The sequence below is a fragment of the Nicotiana tomentosiformis genome, chromosome 2, assembly GCF_000390325.3.
Source record: "Nicotiana tomentosiformis chromosome 2, ASM39032v3, whole genome shotgun sequence".
Taxonomy (NCBI): Eukaryota; Viridiplantae; Streptophyta; class Magnoliopsida; order Solanales; family Solanaceae; genus Nicotiana; species Nicotiana tomentosiformis.
In genome coordinates, this window is record NC_090813.1 from 41,351,352 (window position 1) to 41,366,251 (window position 14,900).

Genomic DNA, 14,900 nt, shown 5'->3' on the forward strand with positions numbered 1-14,900 from the left:
TATGAAGTGTTGTATGTCCCAATGGTTTCAACTATAGTTGCGTGCTTCTGAATTAATGTATGTAACTGACTTCAATTGTTAAGTCCACAAGAGTCATGGACCTAGTTAATGATCTCAAGATGTCAAGGGAGTGAATAATGAGATGGAAGGGAGATGTCCTTTGTTAAATGATGATGAACCTTACAAAAAAGAATTGGGCTCATGTGCAATTGAAATTGACTTATTGATTTACCATGCATGTGCTAATGTAATGAGTTGTGTTTATCCATGACGAACATGAACATGAAGTATTCCAATGATATGAGAAATTACAACCTTAGTATCTTCTTGATGTTTTTGTTAGTGGCTTCTACAACTCCATTCATTTGCGGCATGTATGCCATGGAATTCTTATGCTTGATCTTGAAAGTTTCATACATGGCCTTCGTTAGGTCATTGTTGAGATTAGTGGCATTGTCGGTGATGATTGACTCTGGCATTCCGAACCGACAAACAATGCGATCCCGAACAAAATCTGCGATGACCTTCTTAGTTACAGGTTTGTAAGATGCGGCTTCGACCCATTTTGTGAAATAATTTATGGCCACTAGAATGAACCTATGCCCATTTGAAGCAGCGGGTTCGATTGGACCTATGACATCTATGCCCCAAGCGGAGAAAGGCCAGGGCACACTTGTTGCGTTGTGTTCATTGGGTGGCACTCGTATCATATCAGCATGTATCTGGCATTGGTGATACTTCTACACATATGTGATGCAGTCTGTTTCCATAGTCATCCAGAAATACCCTACTCTTAGTATTTTCTTGGCTATGACGAAGCCATTCATGTGCGGTCCGTAAGTTTCGGCATGTATTTCCTTGAGCAATCTGGATGCTTCTTTGGCATCGACACACCGTAGTAACCCCAAGTCAGGAGTCCTGCTATACAAAATTCCTCCGCTTTGAAAGAAGTTGTTGGATAATCTTCGAAGTGTGCGTTTATGAGTATGGGTGGCATGCTCTGGATATTCTCCCTTTGCCAAATATTCCTTGATGTCGTAGAACCACGGGTTTCCATCGCTCTCTTCCTCAACATGAGCACAATATGGCTGTTTATGGATTCCTATTGGGATAGGATCGATGAAATTCTCATCTGGATGTTGTATCATGGAAGACAAAGTGGCTAATACATCTGCGAACTAGTTCTAAACCCTCGAACATGTTTGAATTCTATCTTTGTGAACCTTTTGATCAACTCTTGTGCACAGTGCAAATATGGAAATATTTTGGTGTTCTTTGTAGCCTATTCTCCTAAAACCTGATGCACCAACAGATCAGAATCTCCAATTACCAATAGCTCATGGAGATTCATGTCAATGGCCAACCTGAGTCCCAAGATGCAAGCCTCGTATTCTGCCATATTGTTGGTGTATGAAAACCTGAGTTTTGCAGATACCGGATAGTGTTGGCCGGTTTCTGATACCATAATCGCTCCGATACCTACTTCTTTGAAGTTTGCAGCTTCGTCAAAGAACATTCTCCAACCATCACATGCTTCGGTGATATCTTCTCCTATGAATGATACCTCTTCGTCTGGAGAATACATTTTCAATGGTTCGTATTCTCCGTCTATAGGATTTTTCTGTCAAATGATCTGCCAACGCTTGCCCTTTGACCGCCTTCTGAGTTACATAGATGATGTCGAATTCCCTCAGCAATATCTGCCATTTTGCTAAATTTCCCGTAGGCATGGGTTTCTTAAAGATGTATTTCAGCAGATCCATCCTTGATATGAGATATGTGGTGTATGCACAGAAATAATGCCTCAACTTTTGAGCTATCCATGTCAAAGCGTAGCAGGTGCACTCCAGCAAAGAGTACCGGGCTTCGTAAGGTGTGAATTTCTTACTCAGAAAATATATTGCCTGTTTCTTTCTTCCAGTCTCATCATGTTGTCCCCGAATGCAACCAAAAGCCCCATCTAGTACGGACAAATAAAGCAGCAAAGGTCTTCCTGGTTCTGGTGGGACCAAAACAGGTGGTTTAGACAAATACTCCTTGATTTTGTCGAAGGCTTTCTGACATTCTTCAGTCCAGCTTGTTGCAACATCTTTCTTCAGCATTTTGAAGATCGGCTCATAGATCACGGTTGAATGTGCTATGAAACGGTTGATGTAGTTGAGACGTCCTAAAAAGCTCATCACATCTTTATTATTCTTCGGCAGTGGCAAGTCCTGGATAACTTTGACCTTTGACATGTCCAATTCAATCCCTCGGCGACTGACAATGAATCCTAGCAATTTTTTCGTAGTGACTCCGAAGGCACAACTTGCAGGATTCAGTTTCAGATTGTACCTTCGAAGCCGATCAAAGAATTTCCTCAAGTCTGCTATATGATATGTGTTTTTTTCTGGATTTGATGATGGTGTCATCCACGAACATCTCTATTTCCTTGTGTATCATGTCATGGAAAATGGTTGTCATGACTCTCATGTAGGTGGCTCCGGCATTCTTCAGACCAAATGGCATCATTTTATAACAATATATTCCCCATGGCATGATGAAGGCTGTCTTTTCAACATCCTCCTCTTCCATCCATATCTGATGGTACCCCGCGAAGCAATCCACAAACGATTGGAGTTCATGTTTGGCACATTTGTCGATCAATATGTGTATATTTGGCAACGGGAAATCATCTTTGGGACTTGCTCTGTTTAGATCTCGGTAGTCAACACATACTTTGACTTTCCCATCTTTCTTCATAAATGGCACAATGTTGGCCAACCAAGTCGGGCACTCGACAACTATAAGAACCTTGGCTTTGATCTGCTTGGTGACCTCCTCTTTTATCTTCAAACTCATACCGGACTTGAATTTTTTGAGCTTCTACTTTACCGATGGACATGTAGGATTAGTGGATAACTTGTGAGCTGCTATGGATGTGCTCAAACCTGTCATATCGTCGTACGACCATGCAAATAATCATATTCTTTTAAAAATTTGATGTACTCTTCTTTCTCTGACGGTGATAGATGAATGCTTATGCGTGTTTCCTTGACCAGTTCGGAATCCCCTAAGTTAACTGCTTCAGTTTCGTCCAAATTGGACTTTGGCTTGTTTTAAATATTTTCCACTTCTTTGACAATTTCCTCAGGTATCGTATCATATTCCTGGTCTTCTGAATCACTATCCTTATGTTGTGTTGTCTCATTACATGTCACAGTCACAGGTTCATCGGGATAGGTAATAATAATGCTGTAAAAAGAGAAAATGTCGAGAATAATAGTAAATACGAAAAGTAGGAATGCATTAATTTAAATCTTTAAAATGTTAACAAATGCGGCTTGATGACTCGAGCAATTATTTCAAAAGAAAATACTGAAAATGTCTCAAATGCTTAAAAATAATTGATGCTAATCTGCCAAGCTACCCAGGAACTCGACGGGCCCGGGATGGTGCAGCGGTCCAGTTTTTGGAGAACCGCTCCTTTCCCCCACGGTATGAATGGTAAGGTCTTCCTCCTCTCCTCCTCCTCCTCCTCCTCCTCAACTATTGCATTGCAATCTATGTCTTCGTCATCCAGAAACAGCTTCTTTATGCCAGCTAAGGATTCATCTTCCTCAGACCCCCTCATCATGTCAGCTTAATGAAATGTCTGGTGCAAATGTGGTACCGATTGTCCCAGTGGATAGTAAGGACCGCGTCATGGTGGCGGCCAATCGTGGCACTCTTTCCAAGTATATTTGTACCCATGTCCAAAAGTTGTACCATGACACTTCAGATGTACCGGTTTGGTGATCCCTTGGAGATTCTTGCCGAGACCCTTGCCAGGTTCATACCCTGTCCATAGCAGTTTGCTTTCTATCTTGTTGCTCCACCATTTGTCCTTTTCAATTGCGTTGATGCACTCAATGCGATGGTATGTTTCTCCATCTAACTTCATCCTATTCTCGATGACCGGAACAGTCTGATTGGTATAAATGGGATTACTTTCATCTCCGTGGATGATTACCTCCCGGTGGTTCCATTCAAACTTCAAGACCTAATGCAGAGTAGAGGCCACTGCCCCAACGACATGTATCCAGGGTCGTCCCAATAATATATTTTAGGTAGAAGATATATCCAGCACATGTAACTCAACATCAAACCAGGTTGGGCCCATCTGTAGGTTGAGATTGATTTCTACGATTGTGGCTCTTTGAGATCCATCAAATGCCTTCACATTCATGCTTCCTGCTCGTATCTCATGCAGGCCTTTACCTAACCTCTTCAGAGTGGTCAGTGGACATATATTGAGACTCGAACCCCCATCTATCAGGACCCTCGCGATGAATTTATCTTCAAATTGCACTGTGATATGTAGTGCCCTGTTGTGACTTAGTCCTTCTGGTGGTAGCTCATCTTCATGAAAGGTGATTTTGTGACTTTCCATTACCTGGCCGACCATATTGGCCATTTCCCCACTCGTGATGTTGGTGGGTACATAAGCTTCACTCAACACCTTCATCAGGGAATTCTTGTATGTCTCAGAGTTTTGTAGTTGTGTTACACTCCAAAAAGGATCTCAGGCCTGTGTGGATGAATAAGAGTAGAGAACTTATGAGGTTAATACCATGGGGACTTAAATCTCCCTAATAGTCAATCATATACAAGAGGACTAGAGATGTGAAACATGTGTCCCTCAAATTGCTAAATTTAAGACTTGTGTTGAAATGTGAAACATTCACCCCAAGTGGGGAGGGAAGGACCATGGTGAGCCTACTTAAGTGCAATAAAACGAGAGTAGGGCCATGTAGCTATGATGTTTTAATATTTTGTTGAAGACATGTGTAGTCTAGAAAAGTGGTAAGGGATAACGTGATTCTCTGAAAGGAAATGCAAAAGATAAACCACTAGTACAAAAATAATGTGGAAGGTTAAGAAATATAAATTCTTTGTACGTGACAATATATATGACAAGGTCAACGATACTAGAAACTAAGAGTAAGGTTTGAAAAAGGGTTTTATACTTGTTAGAGAGTCAGGGATATTGGAACCCAAGGAAGTACTACAGATCAAATGTGAAAGGCTTGCGAGTTCTTAGAATGAGTTGATCACGGATTTGTGATTTAGCTAAAGTTCCAAGTCTTTAAGAAAGACAGAACGAGTGGGAGAGATAAATGTGATGTTATAATAACCCAAGAGTGCATCGGGACTTGATGGAGAGTCTCTTAAAAATCTTACAAGCAAGAAAGTGTTAAGTGATACACGGATGAACACACTTTCCCACGGATGTCCCAACACGTGTCGAGAGGCGAGAAAGATGAATTCCCAACTAAGGGAAAAGACCACGTAACATATGGAAGAATGCATGGCTATTCACTAACTAGGAAGAATGAGGCGAGAAGAATTGGAAGAAAAATCTATAAATTTAGGTGGCCATGCTTATCGCAAAATAGTTCGTATCATAATGGTGGACTCGCCTAGAGCACAAGTGTTAATAGAAGATATAAAGGATTAACTGTAATACAGCCGACTTGAGTGACACTGAATATCAACTAAAAGATATAGAGGGAGTTCATGTCTACATATTACATTGGAAAGTGAGACTACTGGTGAAGAAGTGGTGGTGTGATAAACTCAACAAACCAGGCGCAATGATACAACGAGTTCATGTGAGGCAAACAAGTGTGTGGCACAATAAGGTTGTCAACTATGAATTAAAGGCAAAATAGGATGGGAGTGAATGCTCTAGTCACAAAGGAAATATAGTACCAACATATTGTCTAGACCAGAGGAGAAATGTTTGAAACAGATTAAGAGAGGATGAACACTTGTTACGAACCAAACATGTTTAACATGATAGCTCTTACGTTGTAATACCGCAAAATACTATTGGTGACTACAATACTGGAATAAGGTGAGTTACTCATCGAGGATGGAATCAGGTGGACTAAGTCCTACACTTATAAGGAAAACAAGAAGGTGTCATTGAAGAATTTAGGAGGATCTCAAGTTTCAGAAAAGGCCTTGTTTGGGCCAATGATTTTTTATTTGTTTTTTAATTGAATATATATGAAGGGTGTCGATATGTGTTTTGGTAAGTGTTTAGCAGTAAAGAGGAATCATGAGAATGTTCACAAGGGAAGTAGAGTGGTTTCTTAATATTCTATAAGATTTATAATGAGGAAAGAGGGTGGCTAAGAAAGGTCTAAGCACGATGTTACTTCACATATTGAGGTAATGCCATGTAGGTTGATGTTATCGGGGTATGCGCGCAAGCTAGTAGATGTTATTCATTTGAAACAGATGGTCCCATAGGAAAACTGACATAGTAATGTGTTTTGTTGAGAAATTTGGGAAAACAAATTGCAAGTACTAATAAGATTGTAACCGTATAAAAGAAATTTTTGTAGAACTCAATTTCTAGGAGGTCATATGAAAGAGAAATCTGATATAGATGTTCCACTAATAATGCAATGTGGCAAGATGATCATTTATGCCTCTAGGCAACTCAAAAATCATGAAAAGAACTATCCAACACAAGATTTAGAACTTGCGGCGGTGGTATTGACATTGAAAATTTGGCGTCATTATTCATATGGGGTCCATGTAGATATATTCACGAACCATAGTAGCCTTCAATATATTTTCAAACAAAAAGGAAATTGAATCTGAGGCAGAGAAGATGGCTTGAGTTACTCAAGGACTACGACATTGATATTCTATATCATCCGGGAAAGGCTAATGTTGTGGCAGATGACCTTAGCAGGAAATCCATGGGTAGTTTAGCATACTTGGAGGCATATCAAAAGTCATTGGCCAAAGAAGTTCATCGATTGGCTAGTTTGGGAGTTCGTCTTGCGGACTCTCGTGAAGGAGGGGTAATTGTACAAAATAAGGCTGAATCATCACTGTTGTGGAAGTTAAGGAGAAATAATACAACGATCCATTGTTGGAACAACTAAAAGAGGGGATTCATAAACATAAGACCATGGCCTTTTCTCTTGGCTTGGACGATGGTATACTAAGGTACCAAAGGCGTCTATGTGTTCCAAATGTGGATGGTCTCCGGGAAAGAATTATGACTGAAGCTCACACTTTTAGGTATTCCGTGCACCCAGGTTCTACGAAAATGTATCATGATCTTAAGGAAGTCTATTGGTTGAATCGTATGAAGAGGAATGTAGAGGACTTTGTGGCGAGATGTCCAAATTGTCAGCAAGTGAAGGCCGAACACCAAAGGCCCGGTGGGTTGGCACAAAACATTGAAATTCCATGTGAAAGTGGGAAATGATTAATATGGACTTTGTGGTAGGATTACCTTGTACTCCTCGTAAGTTTGACTCAATTTTGGTGATTGTGGATCGACTCACGAAATTAGCACACTTCTTTCCGATTAAGGTTACCGATACAGCGGAACAATATGCTTAGTTCTATATCAAAGAAATAGTCATGTTGCATGGCACCCCAGTTTCCATCATTTCTGATCGGGGAGCACAATTCACTGCTAACTTTTAGAAGAAAATTTAGCAAGGCTTGGGTACTCGATGAATCTTAGTACTGCCTTTCACCCGCAGACTGACGGGCATGCAGAGCGGACTATTCAGACGCTTGAGGATATGTTGCGCGCTTGTGTTTTAGACTTCAAAGGTAGTTAGGATGATCATGCAGAGCGGACTATTCAGACGCTTGAGGATATGTTGCGCGCTTGTGTTTTAGACTTCAAAGGTAGTTAGGATGATCATTTGCCACTCATAGAATTTGCCTAAAATAATAGCTATCATGCTAGCATTCAGATGGCACCGTTCGAGGTTTTATATGGTAGGAGATGTAGATCTCCCATTGGGTGGTTTGAAATTGGGGAAGCAGAGTTGATAGGGCTAGACTTCATGCATCAGGTTATGGAAAACGTTAAAATCATTAAGGAGCGGTTGAAGACTGCTCAGAGTCGTCAGAAGACCTATTCAGATGTTCGTCGTAGAAATTTGGAGTTCAAAGAAGATGATTGGGTATTGTTGAAGGTTTGCCCCATGAAGGGTGTAATGCAATTTGGTTAAAAAAACAAAAGAAGGAAATTGAGTTCGAGGTATGTCGGACCGTACAGAATCATTCAGAGGATTGGTCAGGTGGGGTACAAACTTGAGCTACCACCTGAGATGTCATTAGTGAACCCAGTATTTCATGTGTCTATGTTGAAGAAAGTAGTTGGAGACCCAACACTCATTGTTTCAGTTGAAACTATTGAGATTAATGAGGAATTGACTTATGAAGAAATTCCAGTTTCTATTCTTGATAGGCAAGTTCGAAAGCTAAGAAATAAAGATATGGCCTCTGTGAAAGTGTTATGGCGAAATCGGTAGGTTGAAGAGGCCACTTGGGATGCCGAAGAAGAAATGAAGAAGAATTACCCTCATTTGTTTGCAGCTATGTAATCGTTTATATGAAATTGTTCCCTATGAGTTGTGTGTCACTTGTACAATTTATGCTAAGGGTGTTCCTTTCCGGTAATGTATTGCTTATAAGGCCACGGTTGGTGTTGTTTCATATTATGTTGCTTCATTGGATTATGCATATATTGTTAGGATTGGTTTCTGAGGTTCTCTGACATGTGGATAGGCCCAGTTACAGAGGAGACTCTACCAAAATTTCTAATATTTCTTTTTTGGAGTTAGTCAAATTTGGGAGTTTGAGATGTGCGAAAAAGAGAAGAGATGTGTTATGTTAAGTGTTTGGGGACAGACTCTACTCCTCATTCGAGGACGAATGATCCTAAGTGGGGGACAATGTAAGGCCCCGTTAAATTTTTTCTAATGATTTAATATTTTAAAGTACGCCAACAGTATTTGGGAATAACGTGTTGGAGTATTAGAGGATACCCATGGTATAGAACCACATTATTTCGAAATAAAAAATATATGTTTAAGATGTGTTGAAACATAATAAGGAGTTTTGTGAATGGAAAGAATTCGTGTGGAACAAGTAGGATACATTAAGTGGAAAGGATGTCTCAATTCGCACAAGATCCTATTTCAAACACATGCTGCTACCAAACTATAATGACTTATGAGGTGATCTACCTATCACATTAAATCCCTTTGAGTCTAAATTCTAACGCTTTAAACCCTTAGTAATTTGGCCATTCCTACAAGAAGTTATGTTCAAATACCCAAAGGCTGGCCTGTAGCTCGCTATAGAGCTAGCGAGGCCAGGTCTGTAGCACGCTAGACCAGGCTATACCCCTCGCGAGGCCAGGTCTGTAGCATGCTAGAAAAGGCTATATCCCTTGCGAGGCCAGGTCTGTAGCTTGCTACAGAGCTCGTGAGGCCAGGTCTATAGCCAGATCCAGAATTTTGGAGTATCCATTTTCCTATGTTTTAAACCCGACCCTATTCCGTTAAAACACCTACCTTGGAGCATTTTGAACATATTTTCTGATGTTTTGAGAGTGAGAGAGAGAGAGAGAGGGTCCTAGAGGGAGAAGTGAATATTCATCAAAATTTCTCTTCAACTCTCACTTAAAACCTTGAGTATTATCAAGAGAGGCACCTAGGTCTTCTTCCTAAGAGGTAAAATTCTACACCCTAACCCTCAATTTCGAATTTTGTCTAGAATTGGGTAATTAGGAAGATAATATTTGGGCATGAGAGTTGTTTATTTTACATGCATGTGTTATCAAAGGGTGTAGGAAGATTGTTAAGCTAAAAATGGCAATGATTGGGTTGTGAGATGATGGAATCCTCTATAAAAGGACCTTGAAACCTTAATGCACACCTAGTGTTTGATAAAATACTCAAATGAGCTAGAACAATAATCATCTTCCTAATTTTGATTCAATTTGTTATATTTCTACAGTAGATTGAAGTTGCTAAGAATTCCGGAACATTTTAGAGTTTAAGGAAGCTAAATTGAGGTATGTTGGTTAAACTCTTCTCTTAAAATTGGATCCCACGATATTCATGTGAATTATGTAAGTCCCGAATGGTTCATTATAAAATTGGCTATTCCGAGTAAGATTGGGTTGAAAGATTTATGTTCAACAAGTATTCCAAATGCTTTATTTATGTTATGTTATCAATTGAGGATGTGATAAAAATATGTGATGTGCATTAGAAATGTTCAACTTCAAGTTAAATTCAAACGAATGCTATTATGCCAAATTTTTGTGAAGAATCTCTATGTGCCTTAGACTCTTAATTACTCACATGTGTACTACATGCCTTGATTTGAATTGTTGTTGTTTTTGATGATGTTGATGTTAGAAAGTGAAAAGGTGAGCATGAAATACTAAATATGGCCAACATTCCAAGAATTATCTTATAATTATGGCCATTAGTGCCAATGAAATTCAAAGATGTAAAAGTAATATGAAATGCGATGATTGATAAAAAACAGTTGATGTCTCGAATAAGACAGCCTAGCCGATCGGGTCGTGATCGGACACCATGCCGCACACATGGTGGTGATTGTGCTGAGAGTTGTAATTGAAATGGTAATTTTGGTTGATGTTCTTAATGGATAGTGTAACACCCCGGAAAATTTTGAAGAACTTAAGTGTAAAGCTCGGTAAAATTTGCAAAGAAAATAATGTTTCATGGTGCCGGACTAGGATTACGTGTTTGACGATTGTAGAAAGGAAAGGAAAAGTTTTGGCAGAAAAGTGCATTTCTGCGGTCCATTATGCGACCGCAGAATCACTCTGCGGACCACATAATGGCCGCAGAGTGAGGTAGTTAATTGGGTTAGTTGGAACCATTTATGCGGTTGACTATGCGACCGCATAACTGTTATGCGGTGTACTATGCGACCGCAGAACAGTTATGCAGACCGCATAATGATCGCAGACTCAGGCAGATTTTTGGTCATTTTGGACACCAATTATGCGACCGATATGCGGTCCACATAACCATTATGCGGTTGCATATGCGACCGCATAACCTATTCCGGAACTCCATTTTTTGGATTTTAAAACCTGACCCTACTTCGTTAAATACACGAAAAGGGTCATTTTTGAGCAAATATTCTGATGTTTTAGAGAGAAGCGAGAGTGTTTTAGAAAGGGAGAAAACCCAAAGAATAACAAGATATCGTAACCACACTGCGCAAGCGAATGCGTAGTCATGACAAGGATTATTAGCACACTATGACTTTTGGAAAAATTACTACATTTGAGAAAATTATTTTTTTTTTAATTTTTTTAAAAGTTAACTATCGCGCTACGCAAGCGAATCCGCGATTTTAGCAAAGAATTAACTAAAACTAATGGTTATGGTGTGAGGTTATTGAATTAATTTATTAAATGTTAAACTTCACGCTACACAAGCGATTCCGTGAAGTTAAAAACGCGCCTACTAATTGCCTAGGGTGAGGTCTTTTTCCTCATTTTGTCCTTCGCCGGTTTCGGTGCCGGGATCGAAGTCTCCTCCTCACCAGATAGGGGCCTCATAACAACATCTTTGCCAAGGCCTGTATGAAAGGAAATTAAGTGAGAAACGCTTAAACAAAATCATCAAAGACGTGGAAAAAGGGCTTACCATGAGTTTTGGCCTCCCATCGGCCCTTTGATAAATCGCGCTATGAACGCTCAGCATACGTAGAGGTAGAGGCCAGGTCCCGAACCCAGCTCTTGAGGTTAGGAATTGCACCGAGCATCCAAGCAACTGCTACATCATGGAAAAGGATATCGATGAGAAAAGGCAAAGGAGAGAAAAAATAAATAAGAGCTAACAGTGGGATTGTACTTATGCTTCATATTCCATTTTCTCAGGAAATGGCATCTTCTCGGCCGGGATTAGTTCGGAAGTCCTCACTCGAACGAACCGTCCCATCTAGGCTCAGTCGTTGTCCTCGTCTATGCTCGAGAACAAAATATCAACCGTGCTCACTAGGGGGTGTGTAAATCCACTCAACCCAGTACCGAGTCGGGCAAATGCAGCCCGTGGAGAAGGTCCATCTCCAGGTATAAAATGTTTCGGACAAGATCTATGTCCAGGGAAGATCCATCCCTCAATAATATCAACCGCGCTCACTGGGGGTGTGTGCAGACTCCAGAAAGGCTCCTTCAACCCAAGCGCTTTCATAAATCAGTATAACCACTGCGGCGTGCAGCCCGATACCATAAATGTCACTCATAATCAGGCACTCGGCCTCACTCAATCATCAATCTCTCCAGTCTCTCTCTCACAGTTTCACAATATCATGATACTAGCCCAAAAACAATGATATGATGCATCAATAAATAATAACAGAAACTAAGGTGGGATATCAAATGAATGAATATGACTAATTACAAAATATCAATGAAATCAGTAAGACAGTAGCAAGAAAATACCACTGTGGGTCCCAACAATACCGACATAAAGCCTAAACATGATATCTAGCATGTATGACAGTTCAATTACTTTATCACATGATGAAAACAAGGATATCAACAAGATAGAACCACTATACAGTGCCATGGAGTCAACCAAGTCATAATTCTCAAGGTGCACGCCCGCCCGCCCGTCACTTGGCATGTGCGTCACCTGAATACCAATCACATAACACATAATTCGGGGTTCGAACCTTCAGAACCAAGTTTGAAAGTGTTACTTACCTCGATCCGGGCTAAACTCTACTCCAAAATTCCCTTGCCCCTTAAATCGGTCAACAAACGTCCCGAATCTAGCCATAAGCAGTACAATACAATCAATATAGCCACGTCTCGGCCCATAAGCAGAAAAATACGAAATTATAGCTAAAATTCCGAAATCGGCCCAAACCCGGCCCCCGGGCCCACGTCTCGAAATCTGACAAAAGTCACAAAATCCAAAATCCCATTCAATCACGAGTCTAACCATACAAAATTCATCAAAATCCGACACCAATTGGTCATTCAAATCCTCAAAACCAACTCTCTAAATCCCTAGCCTCAAACCACAAATTTACACCTCAAAAACACACCATCTATGTGGAAAAACAGTGGGGAAACATAATTATTGAAGCAAAACGAACACAAGGAACTTACCTTAAGAATCCCCTTGAAAAAGCCTCTCAAAACCTCCAAAATCCGAGCTCAAAAATGTTGAAATGAGTAAAAATCGCGAAATCTCGCATTTAAGGACTCTGCCCAGACCTTCTGCACCTGCGGAAACTTGACCGCTTCTGTGGTCTCGCAGGTTCGCCCCATGCCTACTTCTGCACCAACCGCATGTGCGAAAAAACCCACGCATCTGTGCCTTTGCCCACATCTGTGCTTGTGTGCTCTTCTGCGCAAGTCGCTTCTACGCGCGAATGGCCACATCTGCGGCCTCTAACCAAAGCTTCCCTGGCCACTTCTGCGGTCCCATTTCTCGCTTCTGCGAGCTCGCATCTGCGGTCCCCAATCCTCATATGCAATTACACCAGCAGTTGCAAACCTTCAGCAATTCTTCAACTTCGAACCTTGGTCCGTTAACCACTCGAAATCAACTCGAGGCCTCCGGGACCTCAACCAAACATGCCAACAAGTCTTATAACATCATACGGACTTAATCAAATCTTCAAATCACCTCCAAAAACATCGTAAACATGAATTACACACGGGTTCAAGCCTAATGAACTTTGAAATTTCCAAATTCTACAAACAACGCTGAAACCTATCAAATCACATCCTATTGACCTCAAATTTTGCACACAAGTCATAAATGACCCCACGAACACATTGTAACTTCCAGAATCGGAATACAACCCCGATATCAAAAAGTCACCCCCTCGGTCAAACTTTCCAAAAATCCGACTTCCGCCATTTCAAGCCTAATTCCGCTATGGACCTCCAAATGATTTTTCGGACATGGTCCTAAGTCAAATATCACCATACGGAACTACTGGAATCATCAGAATTCAAATCCAAGGTCATTTACACATAGATCAACACCCGGTCAACTTTTCCAACTTAAGCTTTTCATTTAAGAGACTAAGTGTCTCATTTCACTCTGAATTCTATCCGGACCCGAACTAAGTAACCCGATAAGTCATATAACATCTATAAAGCACAAATGGAGCAGTGAACAGGGGAACGGGGCTAGAACTCTCAAATCGTTCGGCTGGGTCGTTACATCATCCCCCTCTTAAACAAACGTTCATCCTCGAACGGGTCTATAAACATACCTAGAGTCTCAAATAGGTGTGGATATCTGCTCAGCATCTCCTGCTCGGTCTCCCAAGTAGCCTTCTCCACGGGCTGACCTATCCACTGCACCTTCACTGAAGCTATATCCTTTGACCTCAACTTCCGAACCTGCCGATCTAAAATGTCCACCGGCTCCACATCGTAAGCCAAATCACCATCCAACTGAACCGTACTAAAATCCAAAATATGAGAGGAACCACCGATATACTTCCGAAGCATAGAAACATGAAATACTGGATGCACACTCGACAAGCTAGGTGGCACAGCAAGCTTGTAAGACACCTCCCCAATCCTCTGAAGTACCTCAAAAGGCCCAATGAATCGAGGGCTCAACTTTCCCTTCTTCCCGAACCTGATAACACCCTTCATGGGTGAAACCTTCAGCAGAACCTTCTCCCCAACCATGCAAGACTCATCACGGACATTCCTGTCGGCATAACTCTTCTGTCTGGACTGCGCCATGTGAAACCGCTCCTGAATCAATTTAACCTTATCCAAGGCATCTTAAACTAAGTCAGTACCCAGTAATCTAGCCTCCCCCGGCTCAAACCAATCCACGATAGATCTACGTCATCTCCCATACAAAGCCTCAAACAGAGCCATCTGAATGCTCGACTGGTAGTTATTGTTGTAGGCAAACTCTACGAGTGGCAGAAACTGATCCCAAGAACCCCCAAAATCAATGACACAAGCTCGTAGCATGTCCTCCAATATCTGAATAGTGAGCTCGAACTGTCCGTCCGTCTGAGGGTGAAAGGTTGTGCTCAACTCAACCTGAGTGCCCAACTCTCGC